Genomic DNA, 16,503 nt, shown 5'->3' on the forward strand with positions numbered 1-16,503 from the left:
TAGCATACGGTGTCAAACAATAGATAGCATACAGTGTCGTGCAATAAATAGACTTCTTGAATACGCAAAGCCTCACAAGACGTTATATTTGAACCTTTTAGTCAAACAAGAGGGTTATGGCCGTCTGTGCATTACGTCGTGCAGGTAGTCGCTTGAGTACACGAAGGCACCCACATGGTCCAAAGCTTGACGGTTTCGAAGTTTATACAACGTTTGTTCTTGAAGCAAGAGCCCGTGCCGGCATACTGCTGGCCTAATCTAAAACAACAACAACAACGTTAGGCTACTTTAAATGGAAACGGTTGTCATTCTAACGCAAATCCTTCATCGAACACGAGGTTAATCCTTATGCCGAAATGATTTAAAATTGTTACAGTGTTGCTGGGTGCTGTGCAAAGGTAAAGTCATATCTTGTGCGGCATTCAAAGGAGTAAGATACCCCCCCCCCCACACCTCCCAAGTCCCAAAAACATGCTTAGTGGACTCTTGGAGGGCAGAAATAAACGAAAACGGAAGTGGGCTTCGAGGTGGTCCACAGAGCTTAAGGCTCTCACAAAAGGAAGGTCTCCTGCAGAATCTGAGGTGACCAATTGTGACTCAGGATCCCCCCCAGTCGCGTTTCAGGAGAAAAACCTTCATGATGTTCCTTCGAGGAATTTTCAGGCACACTTGTGTTCTTGGCATACCAATATCTATCTCTCTCTCTCTCTCTCTCTCTCTCTCTCTCTCTCTCTCTCTCTCTCTCTCTCTCTCTCTCTCTCGTGCCAGCGACAGTTGCGAGAGTGTTTTCCTTCTGCAAAGATAGGCACTTGTGATCTTACGTTTGTAATGGGCTAGTTATAATGCAAAGATTTTCGTTTTCACGTCCCAGGTCAGAAAAACTAATGAAATGCTTTACTTTTAGTTTTATACACGATGCCACCTTTGGGTATTTTAATGCATTTTTGGCGTTAATCTCTGGAACTTCCTTTGGGATTGTATGCAGGCTAACCACATGCGTACACCCACCCACACAGCTTACACACACATACATACGTAAACACATTATGAGAGAGAGGGAGAGAGGGGGAAAAAAAAAATTTAACTACTGCCGGTGGGGTCACAGCCCTCTATTCTTAAGTTAGACCCACGTGCTTCTAGCCCTGTTGAATATAAAGGTTGTAACTGCGGCGGTAGATGTTGGAGTATTGGCTGCTTCGGCGATGACACCACCAGAGAGGGAGAGAGAAAGAGAGAGAGACACACACACACATACACAGTGAGTGAGAGTGGTGTCTCGGAAAGAGAGTGGGAAAGCGGGGGAGAAAGTTACTTGGGGTGCCAACACAACTAGTAGCACTGTTTGGCCCTCTACAACAGTCTCGCTACTGTCTGCTTGAAAACAAGGGCCTTCGGGATTTAGAATTTGCCGTACTGTGCCGTCGTTTTCCCCTTGCCTCTCTAAAGTTTTCACTGAAGCAGTTTCTCTCGTTGCCGGAGGGATATTATGCTTTTCGGATTTGCTGGGGGACTTGAGATGGCATGGGAGGAGGTCGTTTGCGCTTGTTTGTGCTCATGTGCGTGCATGTACGATTAAAATGCGGGACTTATCTGTGCTGGTGTCATAGGGTTTACTCATTGTGGAAACATATGTATTACTGGTGACTTATTTTAAACTGCAAAGGTTGTTGACCCACTGTTCTGCCCCGAACTCTATTTTGGGGGTGCCTTAAAAATGCGTACACAGCCACAACACGTAGTGTGGTATTATCGTACAGTACACTACTAATCTAAATATAATCAAGCCCTCAGACGTGTATGCATTACCCACTCAAAGGAGAGAATATTTGTTTTTCAGTGATAAGACCCAAATATTCACGTGTATGATAGACTAAGTGAAAAGAAAGAGGTCCATAACTAAGGAGATTTTGTGATACCTCTCTCACCGGTTAGCGGTGAGATAAGCGGATAGAGAAGAGCAGCTTCTGTTTTTAGCTTTTCAGGTAAGCAACCTTTATCATCCCATTGTTCGTCTTGATTGAGCCCAGACCGTTTGAATAACCTAGTAAATCCCTTTCGTCTTCGTGCCTAAGTTGTTATCGCTACACAAAGTTTGAAATATCACATGGGTTGTGCCGAGAGCTGCGAAGCTTTCACCACACTGGTGGGGATGCCAGGGTCCCGCCTCTTCGATTTTATTGGCGATCGCAGTCCAGAACGACCGCCAGATCTGATGGATTTCTGCTCGCGTGTTAGCGTGTGCATTTTTGTATGGGCGTCTCTAGCAACGTAAGGTATGAAAGTACCATCCTTGACCTAGCTTGATTTCACACTGGAAATTGAATGTTCTTCTCCAGTGTAGCGGTTGCAGTTTATTCCCTTTTGTAATGTACCTGGTGATGGTTTCTGACCTCGTGAGCGAAGCGGGAACTTCCTGCCTGGGATGAGGTAAGCGTTCTATCCCGGGTGTTTGTTGGGTGGTTTTGGTCAAGACCTGGTTTTGATTAAGCTTGGTTTGTACCAACACGGCCCTTGCCCTAAGTGCAGTAAGGTGTGAAAGGAAGTAGGAGGACTAGTGTGGACCTCCCGACTCTATTCTACCAACAGGGTGCCTAGGTACATTTATTACCACCTGTAGGTCTTTAACCCTGCCAGGGTACGGCTCCAAGTGTTCTCTGTAGATTCCCAGCTAAGATTTTAGGGGAAGTTTGCCAGCTCCACAAACCACGGTCGACTACCATGACATTACTTAGTTCTTAGGGCAGCACAGGCACGCTGGGGTTTAATGTAATGTGGATATATCTTTATCTCTTTGCTCGGGACTTGAACCAGTTCTTCTTGCTAGTTAGGCGAGAATGCTACTGTTCACAACAGAGTTCTTCTGATTATTATTATTATAGTAACGTCAGCTTTGTGTGGGGGAAACACAATTCTTTAACCATTGTCTTTACTTAAATTTCGTGAGAAGTGCTCGAGTTCCGGGTATGAGGTCACTTTATATCTTCAGTTTGTTTCAAAAGGAAAGCATGATGTCATGGGTGTTTTTATCCACTTCAACACGTAGACTTTTGTTCTGCAGGATGAATAAAATGAAAACATTGAACGAACGAGTGCTAATTAAGTGCGCATTTTTCGTAACAAAGAGTCTTTTTAAGCGGAGAGAGAGAGAGAGAGAGAGAGAGAGAGAGAGAGAGAGAGAGAGAGAGAGAGAGAAGGGAGGGTGGGGGGTGGGGATTAATATGTCCGGACAACATGAAGCTTGTAAGAATGCGAAGTTCTCTTGAGATTTACCACGAGATCTTGCCGCTTACCGGAAAATAACTTGGGGTCCGGATTGCTCTGCTTTCCTTTCGTCCGGGATATTTTTAGGCGTTATGCGATGACACAGGGTGCGAATTCCACCGAAGTCTGAAGGTATTACACCCGATTCCGAGCCAGTGATTTCGCTCCCTCTTCCAGGTCGTCATTAGTTCGTTCTTTTCACCCATTTTTTCCTAGTGCACGACAAGATGACCAGCTCGAAAGCGTGGCCAGGTTTTCGCCTCAATCTTTCCTGTAAATGCTGATAACAGACGGCGCGTGCATAGGGTTTTGTTAGCTGAAATTTGGAAAAGGGAAAGCACTTCTGATGTTGGCAACGGTTAATTTCATATTTCTTGGAATACCTCTCCGTGTTGGCATGGTGGTGTGTGGTTGTAAGGTGGTGGAATGCTTTAGATGTTAATAAGGAAATGTTCGAAGTAAAGCCAGGTAACAACCTGCCCCATTTTCCACACACACACATACATACATACATACATACATATATATACAGTATACATATATATATATATATATATATATATATATATATATATATATATATATATATATATATATATATATATTATATATTTGTCTATAATATATATGTAATATATATATATATATTTATATATATATATATATATATATATATATATATATATGTGTGTGTGTGTGTGTGTGTGTGTGTGTGTACACGTCTGTTTCCCATTTGGATGTGCGAGTGCAAGACGCATGCATGCAGCCTTCCGATTTCCCAGCAAGTCTTTTAAGGATGAGGTTGCTAGTCCCTTGCCCATTTCTCGACCCAAGGAGGTGCTGCTACCCGTGGGCAGCTGAGTGTAGACAGGTGTTTGTAGATCGGCAGCAGTCCACAGACTTGTATTGAGTCGTATATGGACTCTATTCAGAAGGTTCAACGTCATCGCATCGAACCCTTTCTTACTCACCCTGCCATCCATCTCTTATCTTAAGTGCTCTCTCGCGCTTCGCAGATATTGAGGCCCTTTCAGTACCTCCTCCTATTTATCCCACACTTTCTAGGTCTTCCTCTTCTTCCCCACTCCTCCCCAAGGTTGAAGAATTATTTAATGTTATCTCACCAGCCCATCATTCTCCGTGGCCAGTATCTGAGAGCACACTAATCTCTCCTTGCACCTGCGCCGATTTTACCTTTTATGCAAATCTTATTTCTCACTCTGAGTTTTTATCCTCATATATATTTCGCAAGCAGTTCAGTCGAAAGCTTAACCTCATATTAAATTTGTCTTTAACATCTGCCCTTACTCCAGGTCGCGTAGTCTTTCGCAATAGTCGCTAGCCCTTGATATCTTGACTGAGACTGTTGCTGGGATCCACTTTTCCACAGGAGCAGTCACTTGCCCTGTGTACATATTCAAGCACAGACTTTGATTTCATCACAAGAAATTATCACTATGTTCCTTGCATCTTCAGAACCTTCCACATCTACGAAGTTTACCATTTAACATTTGTGAAGGTTCGTGGCATCTGCATGCAAGTGTTTTCCATTACTCATAAACACTTGATCCGTGCACCCTCCAACTTGTCGAAACCCGCAGTTCTCGCCTTATGTCTAACCCGTTATATAAGTTAACACACTAATACGCCTTACCAGTAATCGTAGTTATGTTGTGGCCTAAGTTTTGCAGTCACCTTCACCGCCTTTCTTATCTTGCAGTGTAAAGTTTCTCCCCAAAGTCTTTGCAGTGGAACTTTCCCACCACCGGACGTACCAAACACACCTTGGCTTCATTGCTGCATATCAGCTATCTTGCTCGTTACGTTATCGTTGACATTTGAATCTCCCTTCATAGTTCTTCAACATTTGGTTTCCTTCTCCCTCGTAGGTTATCATCTCTTTCCTCTACTGAACTTAGAAAGTGTCACCTCGCTGTTCGGGACTACACTGGGGAAACCCCTTCCAAATATACCATTTGAAAGGATTTTCCAAATGATCTTGTCCATAACCCAGACATGGTGGAACGTACATATACCCTAGCTTAGGGTATTTATGCCAAGAGTAACCAGGCCGACTGTGCATTGTTGGAGGAATATAAATCATGGTAAAATGGTTTAGAAAACAGAAATACCGAACATTATTCTTTGTTTTACCAATAATTGTAGGCAAAAGAATTTGCGCACCTTTTGTCGTGCATGCTTACTTTTGGCTGTAGATAAAATACGGTTTTTGCACCTACGTGAGATGTATGTTATGCCACTTCAGAAATTGAACAGTATTTATGATCTTATAAAAGCTAACTTTGTAGCCAGATCAATTTTTCTTTTATAAGAATTTGTTTATGTTATGTTTTCTCTTTACTTTATCCAATTTTTACACATGTAGGAATCACAAGTGTTGCAGAAATGATAGTGGCGAACGTTTACGTAACTTTATGCCATGATGCAATATATTTCACAAGGCTCCAGATACTCTCTCTCTCTCTCTCTCTCTCTCTCTCTCTCTCTCTCTCTCTCTCATATTATTGTCATTATAAAAGGGCCACGTCTGGCAGAGGCAATGATTATCCCACACTTGATAAACCCACCAGACAGCCCTGTTCTCTCATGCCAGGCTCAGAGCATGAAAGGAGAGGCATCAGAATTTAACAAAATAATAAGAAACATCTTAATTTCTTCCATATGGCTGATGTCCGTAAGAGCTTGATTACCACAAATTTTCGTCATCTGTCAGTTGCATGCACGCATACTACTCATAACCTGGACTACTGTAGACATGGATTTCATTCGAGTGTTTTCACCAGTTCCCGGGCGTCAGAAGTACTCGGCTCTTAGTTTCTGGTTTTGCTTACTTGTTTTGCTGTCCTGGGCTGAGATGGTGAGGGATTTAAGAGGCGTTCTGTGTCGGTAGCGAGGAATGGGTGCTTTGTGAAGTTCTTTTTTAAGGGCCAGCATTTTTTTTTTTTTTTTTTTTTTTTTTTTTTTTTTTTTGAGGGGAGTATGTTCATATTATAGTCTTGATTAGGATATAGTTTGTGCCAAGTTTGTTTTGAGAATCGTGTCCGATATTGATGGAAGAGTGAATTTAGTCGATAGTTCGAGAGGACGATGATGATGTGAGTTTAGTCTGTTTTGTATTTTATATATAAAATATATATATATATATATATATATATATATATATATATATATATATATATATATGTATGTATGTATGTATGTATATATATATATATATTATATATATGTGTATATATGTGTATATATGTGTATATATATATATATATATATATATATATATATATATATATATATATATATATATATATATTTATATGTATATATATATATATATATATATATATATATATATATATATATATATATATTTTAAAGGACCTCATTCAAACTGGATGGTATCTAATGGAGTATTTATTAGATACCATCCGGTTTGAATGAGGTCCTTTTAGTAATTCTACTAATGCACAGAACAATTGTGTATGTGATAAAGTTAATATATATATATATATATATATATATATATATATATATATATATATATATATATATATATATATATATGAATGATTGAGATCCTATAAATTTCAGTTTCCCTCTATCAATTTCGTTTTGAGCTTTTTGACATCTTGCACGCCATCAGAGCAAGGATGTCAAACCACTGTAAAATGAGTCGCTCACAGTATTTCCAGAAGTACAGGTACAGAGTTTGTGATGGAAGTTCTCTGTTGGGACACAATGCATGAAGGGTGACGAAACAGGAAATATTCTGAAGATGGTCTGAATCGTAATTACCACTGTTACTAAATAGGAACTCACTACATTAACTTGTTCTGTCTAGAAGATAAAATCACGAATGGCAACAGACTTCTGCACATGAGAGAAATTTCATCATTTAAACAAAAGAGCGGAAGTAGAGCACTCATACTGTCGTTTCTTTAGATATACGAAATCATAAAAATAATACTTACTTTTCAGCCAGCATTAAACTAAAAAAAAAGTGTACAGGAGGGAAAGGTGTTTGGAATAGGAGATTACAGACATATCATCATTACAGTTAGATATTCAGAGCCTTCAAGGTAACTTATGTATTTACTGGTCTGTTCCAAATCTGTAACTGGGAAGAGTATTGGATCATCTGCTCACTGCACTATTATATTTTCAAGGACAAAAGCCATGTCAAACTTATTAAAGGGCCTAAAACACTACCTTTAACGACACCAGGCTTGGTGGGTCTGTGATCCCGAGATAAACTTTCAACATGGGGTCTGCCTATTGGCACTTACAATTTGTGGATGAGTTTGAATGCATGGCCCCGAACATCCGTGTTATAAACCTTACGGCTAACCAAGTCAAAGACAGTGTTAAAGTTCCGTACTTTGAACAGTTCTGGACTTGAACCTCAAGATAAAGGTTCTTACGGACACGACCTGTTTAATTTAAAGGGACATCACAAGTGGATGTCTGTTTCCTATAAGGACAATGGTTGTCCTTGTGGATGTGAATTTAAGATATATATAAGATAAAGGATTGAAGATATTTATTTCTGTAGCTTTTGAAATCTATCCCTAGAACCCTGAAGAATAGTGAGCATTTGTTACAGTCGGCACAGATACGCAGCGTTATGAAACGGACGCTAATCGAGAAAATGTAAATTTAAAAAGTAAAATGGCAAATATAATGAGCTGAAAGAAATTACCAATGACATCTAAATAAGTATTGAAAACCCATCCGGATCGTGGCCACCGCAACTATAGAGTTTGTTTAGGATCTGGTCTAGTTTTCTTTAAACAGGAAATAAATTTTGGGAAATTTGATTCAGGATTATAGGTGAATTTTTGTCACGTACAAACGTGTCTTTTTTTATATTTATGAATATGAAGCCAAAAATGACTCAATATCGCTTTCCCTCGGGAATACTTACCCGGAGGTGAATGATTCCCCTGGGGTGTTTTTTATTCTCATGAATATAAAGCCAAAAGCATGACTCAATATCGAATTCACTTTCCCTCGGGAATACTTACCCGGAGGTGAATGATTCCCCTGGGGTGTAAGTTGTTCCCAAGGTAAAGTTAATTCGATATTAAGTCATATTTGTGGTGTGCGTGCCTATCGGCATTTGCAAAAATATTTAACTTTTAAGATAGTTTTTTGTGCAAAGGTGAAGCAAGAGTGTCCTCAATGAAAGCATTGCAGAATGCATTGGTGTTGCCATTCGATTGATGGATATTGAGGAAAAGATTGGTCTCATCAAAAAGTTCTTCATTTTTTTTTTTTTTTATTTGACATTTCAGTTGTTGCCTGTATAGCATCAACTTTCACAAAAACGATGTCAGACTAGGTGAGGGATCGGATTTGAACTTTAATATAGGTTTTCCATGTCTGCCTCACCTTTCAACATGTAGGAAAGCTACGCACTCAAATACCAGGACTAGAATTTCCATGTGACTGGCATTTCATTTTGTCGAGAGATCGAGAGTCGCAGAACCCCGGTGCCTGGGGTGGCTTTGGCTGGGGACTTTTGGTATTTGATTCTGTTATTCTCCACCGAGAGGGAAAAATTGTAAAGGAATGATGATGAAAGTAAACGGGGCGTTAAGCAGCATTTGACGTGTTGAACCAAAGCATCATAAGTTGAATACATTGCATCAGAAGAATGAGCAAGCTCCTATCATTTTCTGCCAAGTTTGAGTTCTGGAGAGAAAGAGAGAGAGTGGAAGAAAATGCTCTCTTTATTGGCCTGACCTCATTTCCTTCGTGCATTCCGATCAGGTCTCCTATTTCACCATCGTGCACACTGGCTTTGCATGCCCCCGGCTTTGCATGCGCCCCCGAGTGTGCCCTTGAACTCGCCACTTTTTTTCGCTCTGCGCTCTTCCGATTCCTCCGCTGTCTCGCAAATGCCGCTGGGTCGCTCTGCCGTCGATACGTTGCGGTTCTGTCGCTGTTCGCGTCTCCTCGCTGCTGTTGTGGCACTTTCAAATGTCTGTTGTTGAACTTTCGCTAAGTCTTGCTGCGTTACGTCACGTTTACGTCAGTGCTTACACAGGTTGAGCTGTCCCGTGCGCAATATGCAGGAAAGTTGGGCTTGCGTCTGAATGTACTGAGTTACGCAGGCGTGCCTTCCTGCCTGCGCCTGTTCATTTCTTTTTACTTATTTATACGTATACACACAAACACACACACACACTATATATATATATATGTATATAAATTATATATATAAATTTCTGACTCACATCAGGATCGAATCCAGGTCTTTCATTTGAAAGGCGAGGACGCTGCCCACTAGGCCCTAGAGGTCATAAAAGAAGCTGGAACCTGAGGGCAACTCCACCCAAGGAATTACCTGGGCAAGCTAACTGCTTGCATACCAGCGTGTTTTCCCCAACTTCCCGACTCAGCAATGACCCAGTCGACAGCATTTCATTCGAATTATCTATCGCTTCTGAGTGAATAAGATAGAAATAATCAACACACACGCTGGTATGCAAGCAGTTAGCTTGCCCAGGTGATTCCTTGGGTGCAGTTGCCGCCCAGGTTACAACTTCTTTTATGACTTGTATGGCCTAGTGGGCAGCGACCTTGCCTTTCAGTTGAAAGACCTGGGTTCGATCGTGATGTGAGTCAGAAATTTATTTCTGCTCCACACGTGATTGTGTGTTGATTATTTCTATATATATATATATATATATATATATATATATATATATATATATATATATATATACATACATTAAATATATTTATATATATAGATGTAAGACGCATTTAGAGTAAAGTGATATGTTGACAGTATTAGAGGTTGTTTACGTACTGGAGATTTATTTAAGCTGGGGTCAGGTTTAACGCAAACACTGCTCGTATTGGAAGGGGGGTTCTGCATGAACGTTCCCTTGACCTACATAATCATTAGTGTCTGCCGTGTGTAAACATTTACTGAAGTGGTCCTTTGCCACGGAGTTCCTTCGAGCGTCGATTTTTTTTTTACTGTGAGGAGGTAATATATGATTGTATAATTTGTTCAGTGTTGTTGGTTCTGTACTGACAGCTGTGTGTGTGCATATATGTGCATAATATTTACGTGGTTGTGAATGCATTTCTCTGTGTTCATGCGTAGGTTATGCTTGCTTGTAATGTGTATATACATATATACATATGTACATACATATATATATATATATATATATATATATATATATATATATATATATATATAAATGAATATATACATACAGATTAATTTTTATATATATACTCTATGTATACGTAAATATGTATACATGTGTGTATGTAGATATATATACATGTATGTATGTATACATACATATGCATATGTTTTATATGTACTATATATATTCATTGATGTATATATATAAATAATATGTGTGTGTGCGTTTGTGTGTATATATATACATATGTATGTGTATATATATGTGTGTGTGTGTGTGTGTGTACATTCATACTGTCATATATCTCCAAAATAACCAACAAAATGGAAGCAACAGGTTTTTCCTTTCACTGGTCACTTCACTGTTCTATTTGACGATGTCCAAAAGCAGATAAAGTAGGCGGCGCTTGAGAGAGAGGTTCTCATCATATTGGAATTTGTTCACTTATTTGTGTTCTTCAGTAAAGAAAAAAAAAATATTCCTCGAAAGCGCAAATATAAGGGATGATCGCATGCTTTAGATAATCACCTACGTCATCCGTCGGGAATTTATTTATTAGTCCCACTAACTGTGAGAAATCAGTTAGTTAAACTTAAAGTTTTTTCTTGAAGCCGATCTTTTAGGAATAGGGAGTTCATTCGAGTACAGTTAGCTCTCTTCTTCACTTGGGCCCAGAAGTGAATTTGCTGGGAACGGGTCCCAGCAAATGAGGCTTCGAGAGATTGTTATTAACAAAGATTCTTTACACGTAAAGGGCCGGTTTTCAATCAGGAAAAATTATAAATATCAAGCAAGGCTGACCGCAAGCACGAAGTTTTATTACGGTATATAAGCACATTTGAAAGTGGAGGGAATAATCGAGGGAAAATTGATTTCGTACAGAGAGAGAGAGAGAGAGAGAGAGAGAGAGAGAGAGAGAGAGAGAGAGAGAGAGGGAGGGAGGCGAACCAAACTCTGAACCCTTACATAGTTATTCATTTACGTTGTTTTGTTTCAATCTCTCCTTTTCCATCAACAGTTTGGAAACAATTGCACAGGAACACACACACACACACACACACACACACACACACACACACACACACACACACACACACAGAGAGAGCGAGCAAATTCGTCCCTTTTGAATTAACTTGAGCATCAGTACTTTTGATTATTATGTTAATATTAGTAGGAGACACTATTCTGTGTGGTTTGGTTTCATTCATATTTTTCCATTTTCATCAGCAGGTTGAATAGAAAAAAGAACCATTTCCGTGCATTCGAAATGGCCCCACACAAACACACTCGCATTGAAATGTTTTGAAGTTGCCGCTGTAAAATCTGATCTAAGCCGTGTGCACAGTGTGGCATCATTCTTATTTGCAACTATATAAAATTGATAACGTGTGACCTTTCTTCATCCATAATAAGTAAGTTCAATAGTGATTCTTTAATGATTAATGTGGAATGTATGTTTAACCTTCTGTTTAGCTATATTCTTATCTCTGAGGTTAAAACTTCATTTAACTATTTAAAGCTATATGAATTATGTCGCATGTTGCGGCTATTCAAGAATCGTAAATGATAACTTTGGTAGTTTTCCTAAAAAGTGATATTTTTCGTCTTCAGCTGTGCGATTGAGACAATTTAAATCAACTGGGTAATGATGCTTGATGTAGTTATTAAAAACGAAATATTGCAAGTAATGGGAAAAAAGCAAGTTAAAAGAAGAAGAAGAAGAAAAATAAAATATTGCAAGTGCCAAATACACGGTTAGTGTTAATATATACATCTCTGCTTTATATCCGTGCCCCTTACCCAAACATTTGGGACTCGAATACTTTCTTAAGTACAAAATTTAATGTAGCCATTTAAGGTTCTTCCTCGTACCACTGTAATGAGATCCTTGAAGCTGGATGCCCAGATATTTGTTGGAACATGGCTACTTTCTGACAGCCTTTTATTTCTTCTTCAATTCACGGTATTCTTGATTTTATTCTTTATCTCCATTTTACACTATGCGAAGTACGAAAACGCAGGAGAAAAGAGATGATAGTCCAGCGTAGATATATGCCTATGTGAAAGAAGAGAAAAAATTTAAATGAGGTAAAAAAAAAAATTGTAGAGAATTGGGCCAGAAAGCTTAAAGAAAATTTTTAAAGCAAACGTATAATTACGTGCACTGTCTCAAAGTTTCTTTAGGTAAAATATTTTATATATATATATATATATATATATATATATATATATATATATATATATATATATATATATATATATATATAATACTTAAAACTGGTGTTGGCTTCCAGCCAGCTTTTCATACTGCGAAGACTTTTTCTGGTGTTGGCTGTAATATTAAAAAGAAACTACTGTGGTCGTACGCGCATGTTTGTATGTACATTTTACGGAGCCAGTTTCGTGGCTCTTGAGTGAAACCATATACACCGTATTGTTCCTGTTTATAATTATCGTGCCAGATTTAAAAGCTTTGGTAGTTTGGAGGAGAGAAAAGGTGGTTGCCCCTTGCGTTGTCATTGTAGATATACGTAAATTTACTATGAAACGGTTGCTCTAACTTACGCACAGTCGAAGGGAAGTGATATCACTGAACAATCGCTTTGGTATCTACGTCTCTCGAGATAACGATTGATAACCTTCAACCTCCCCCTCTCGAAGTTGGCTTTTTTTCATAACGGTCCAGTGGCATGATCGCACTCCCTCTTCGTCTGACGCACTGGGTGAAATATTATTCATGCCGCAGGCATGCCATGATATTATTTGAATGCCACAGATGATGATAAGAAACTTCACATGCCCACTAAAGCTGAACGCTCGTAGTTGTACTTCACCCACTTAAATATAAAATCAATTTTAAAAAATCACCTAAAATCTGGAAAATGAATACATCATATAAAAGCTAAAAAAATTTAAATTATAATACAATGTTTTTTGGGAATTTTACCTTCTTTTTCGTGAATGGTTTTAGGAAGGAGGAAATTTTTAGGAAAATGCAGTAAGATTGTCATTGCGGGGTGGGCAGAAAGAGAAAAACACTTTGCGGTACAGTAATATGACATCATCTGTAAACTACTCCCTGTCATCGGCATCCAAAGAAAATGTTTTCATTATACTTAGCCCACTTTGTTGTTCGTAGATTTTCGCTTGGTAGCCTTTGGACTTCAGTACTTAGAGCAACACGGATGACATTTGGGAAGTCTATAACTGGTCTTGAGTAAAGTAAGGGGCTGAAACCTCGCTAGAAATTGTGTTGTACAGCTGGTGACGTACCAGTCTGATTCTGAAAATCGGTTTATTTTCCTGTATTTGATATTTATGTGCTTGCAGCTTCTCTAACGGAGATAAGTGGTTTTCTTGTTGGTTGCGACTCCATCTCTCCTTAGATGCTCGCACAGAGGACTCTCTCATAACTCTCAGCAGTAGAAAGGGTTAAAGAAGCTTATTAACTGACTAGCAAGATGGCGCGCGCTGGGCAGGAGGGCTGGTGCAGGACTCCATGTTTAAACGCGGCTGCCAGTCGCGAAGTGGGTCCTTCGTCGCACCGCATTTAGTTTGTCTGTGGGAAGCAACATTTCAAAACAAAACCCATGAATGGATGCGTCATGTCTCCCCTACCCTCCCGATCCCCTACTAACCCCGCCCCCACCCGGGGCGGACAAACAGGTTTGTAGGAGGAGGGTGGATGTGTCATGTGTCCCCTACCCTCCCGATCCCCTGCCCTACGCACTGGGAAAGGAAAGTATCCCTAGGGAGCTTTTAAAGAGAATACATTGCAAAAGACTTGCAATTACATTACAAGTGAAGAATGTAATGTCATGGAAGTTGTATCTTGAAGTGATTACCTTATTTGTAGTGTAAGTTATATAAAGTTTATTTTTTATAATCACTGTCAATTTTTATATTACTGCTACTGTTTGGGACTTTGTCATATTTCACATTACGATGAAAATGGTAAACATTGAGGTTTGAAAAGTTGATTGTTGTAATACATATAATAAAAATTCACAATAACTAAAAGCTTTTTTATTTTATTATTTTAATGCTTAGACTCCGTATATAAAATCTTACTGGTGATTAACATAAATATATTGTTTGAGATTGTGGGTACATTGCAAATCAACATTAACTTGCATTTTGTTTTGTATTTTATTACTGAATGGTGATGTCACTAGTATTTAATATTTAAACCTTCAGTCTTCCAAACTAGAGGGAGATCTAGTCTGGTCTATCTCGGCAAAACTACTGTCAGTGTCAACTCTCCATACTCCACTGTATTTTGATTGTCCTCATGCACTAATTAAAATTTTTTCTTTCTGTTTCAGGTGAGTGTTTTCAAGTCAGCCGTGTAATCTCCGGATTTGTCCGTATGTATACTTTTTGGGTTTTATATTATCTGATTGACTATTGATGTTCCCAGGTATCGTGTCACCTTGGTCATTTTATGTGTATGGACTTTTTTCAATGTTATGCGTAGGCATGCATGTGGCTGAGTTGGAGAAATTTTTTGAAACGAGGCCACTATTTCCCAGGTAGAGGGAGAGTATGTGAAATTTAAAGATGAGTGACCCAGTGGGTATAAAGGTTTATCTTTCATTCAACTGTTGAAACCAGTCTTCTGGCTTGCGACTTGGTTTCAGTAATGTCTCGAACCATTTTAGTAATCTTGAGATGAAATTGCCGTGCGGAGGATTATTATTATATAATTATTAAAGTTGTTTTTAGGCGTTGCTAACGTCAGCATGGCCGTCTGTGCTTGTTGCTGGAGTCCAGAAATCCACATTAGGCGTCATCATCCCTGAACACCTTATCGTACTTTTGGTCCACCATGGGGCAAGGACCCTTGCTGGCACGAAGCCATCTTAATCTCAAGCAGCCGGCCAGCGCGGGTACGAGAAGTCGCGGATAATCGGGAATGAAGTCGCGGGTAATCGGGAATGAAGTCGCGGGTAATCGGGAATGAAGTCGCGGGTAATCGGGAATGAAGTCGCGGGTAATCGGGAATGAAGTCGCGGATAATCGGGAATGAAGTCGCGGATAATCGGGAATGAAGTCGCGGATAATCGGGAATGAAGTCGCGGATAATCGGAAATGAAGTCGCGGATAATCGGGAATATACGTTTTGATGTGTGCTCAGTCCATAATACAATATTTTTTGGGGGGATTACACATAAAAAGACATCTAAATGCACATTAACGAGAAAGGCGTATTACCGATGGCCCTCTCTCTCTCTCTCTCTCTCTCTCTCTCTCTCTCTCTCTCTCTCTCTCTCTCTCTCTCTCTCTCTCTACATGATTATTGATTTCAATGTTTACCTTTACCACGAACACATGCAGGAACATCCGTACTTGCTGGAGAGTATAGCACATCATTATAATTTACTCTGCGTATTAGGAGATGCAGAGTAATAATAAATATGGTTATAACAGGTTATGATAATATTGATGATTATCAGATCACCTTTTAGGTTGTACCAGTAGAGATATAAAGATTATTAGTCCGCTTCTCGTTCTCAGCACGAAAGATTTTACTGTCAAATTTCTCCTTGCCGTGTACGAACTCACTTGTAATATCCACACGTATGCGATTCCCCCCCCCCCCCTTCCTTCCCCACCCTGCCACCAACCCCGATACTCGCCATCCTCCCAATTCGTTCCTCCTGTGATAAAAATTCCGGGTAATGATGCTGGGGGGAAGGAAAGCGAATGACGCACACTTTGTGCTGCAATGTGCCATAAAATCTCATGACAATACATCAGGGTAGTGCCGTCAGTGCTTCTCATGCGGTGCACTGTAGGCATTACTTAAGTGCTGGGCCCGCGTTCAATTCTCCGTCCGGCCAATGAAGAATTGGAGAAATTTATTTCTCGTCATAATGTGGTTCGGATTCCACATTGAACTGTAGGTCCCGTTGCTAGGTAACCAGTTGGTTCTTAGCCACGTAAAATAAGTCTAATCCTTCGGGCCAGCTCTCTCTAGGAGAGCTGCTAATCAGCTCAGTGGTCTGGTTAAACTAAGGTATACTTAACCTCTTTCGTTCCTTTTACTGTA

At 39.6% G+C, this 16,503-nt stretch overlaps 1 protein-coding gene across 13 annotated transcripts in view; it reads left to right on the forward strand.

Annotated features, from left to right (window-relative positions):
• capt (adenylyl cyclase-associated protein 1) overlaps positions 1-16,503 on the forward strand; it is a 190,066-nt gene that overhangs the window by 88,590 nt on the left and 84,973 nt on the right. Inside the window, exons 1-2 of one of the 13 annotated variants that reach the window (XM_067121608.1) lie at positions 1,179-1,258; positions 14,777-14,818. The exons of 3 other annotated variants lie outside the window; for them this stretch is intronic. The gene's annotated coding sequence lies outside the window, so the exon portion shown is untranslated. Of the gene's footprint in view, positions 1-1,153; positions 1,557-1,837; positions 1,983-2,170; positions 2,274-14,776; positions 14,819-16,503 lie in introns of those variants that run through there. 9 more of the 13 variants (XM_067121600.1, XM_067121599.1, XM_067121603.1 and 6 more) reach the window with 9 other exon arrangements.

Source organism: Macrobrachium rosenbergii, chromosome 19 (genome assembly GCF_040412425.1).
Source record: "Macrobrachium rosenbergii isolate ZJJX-2024 chromosome 19, ASM4041242v1, whole genome shotgun sequence".
In the NCBI taxonomy this organism is placed as follows: Eukaryota; Metazoa; Arthropoda; class Malacostraca; order Decapoda; family Palaemonidae; genus Macrobrachium; species Macrobrachium rosenbergii.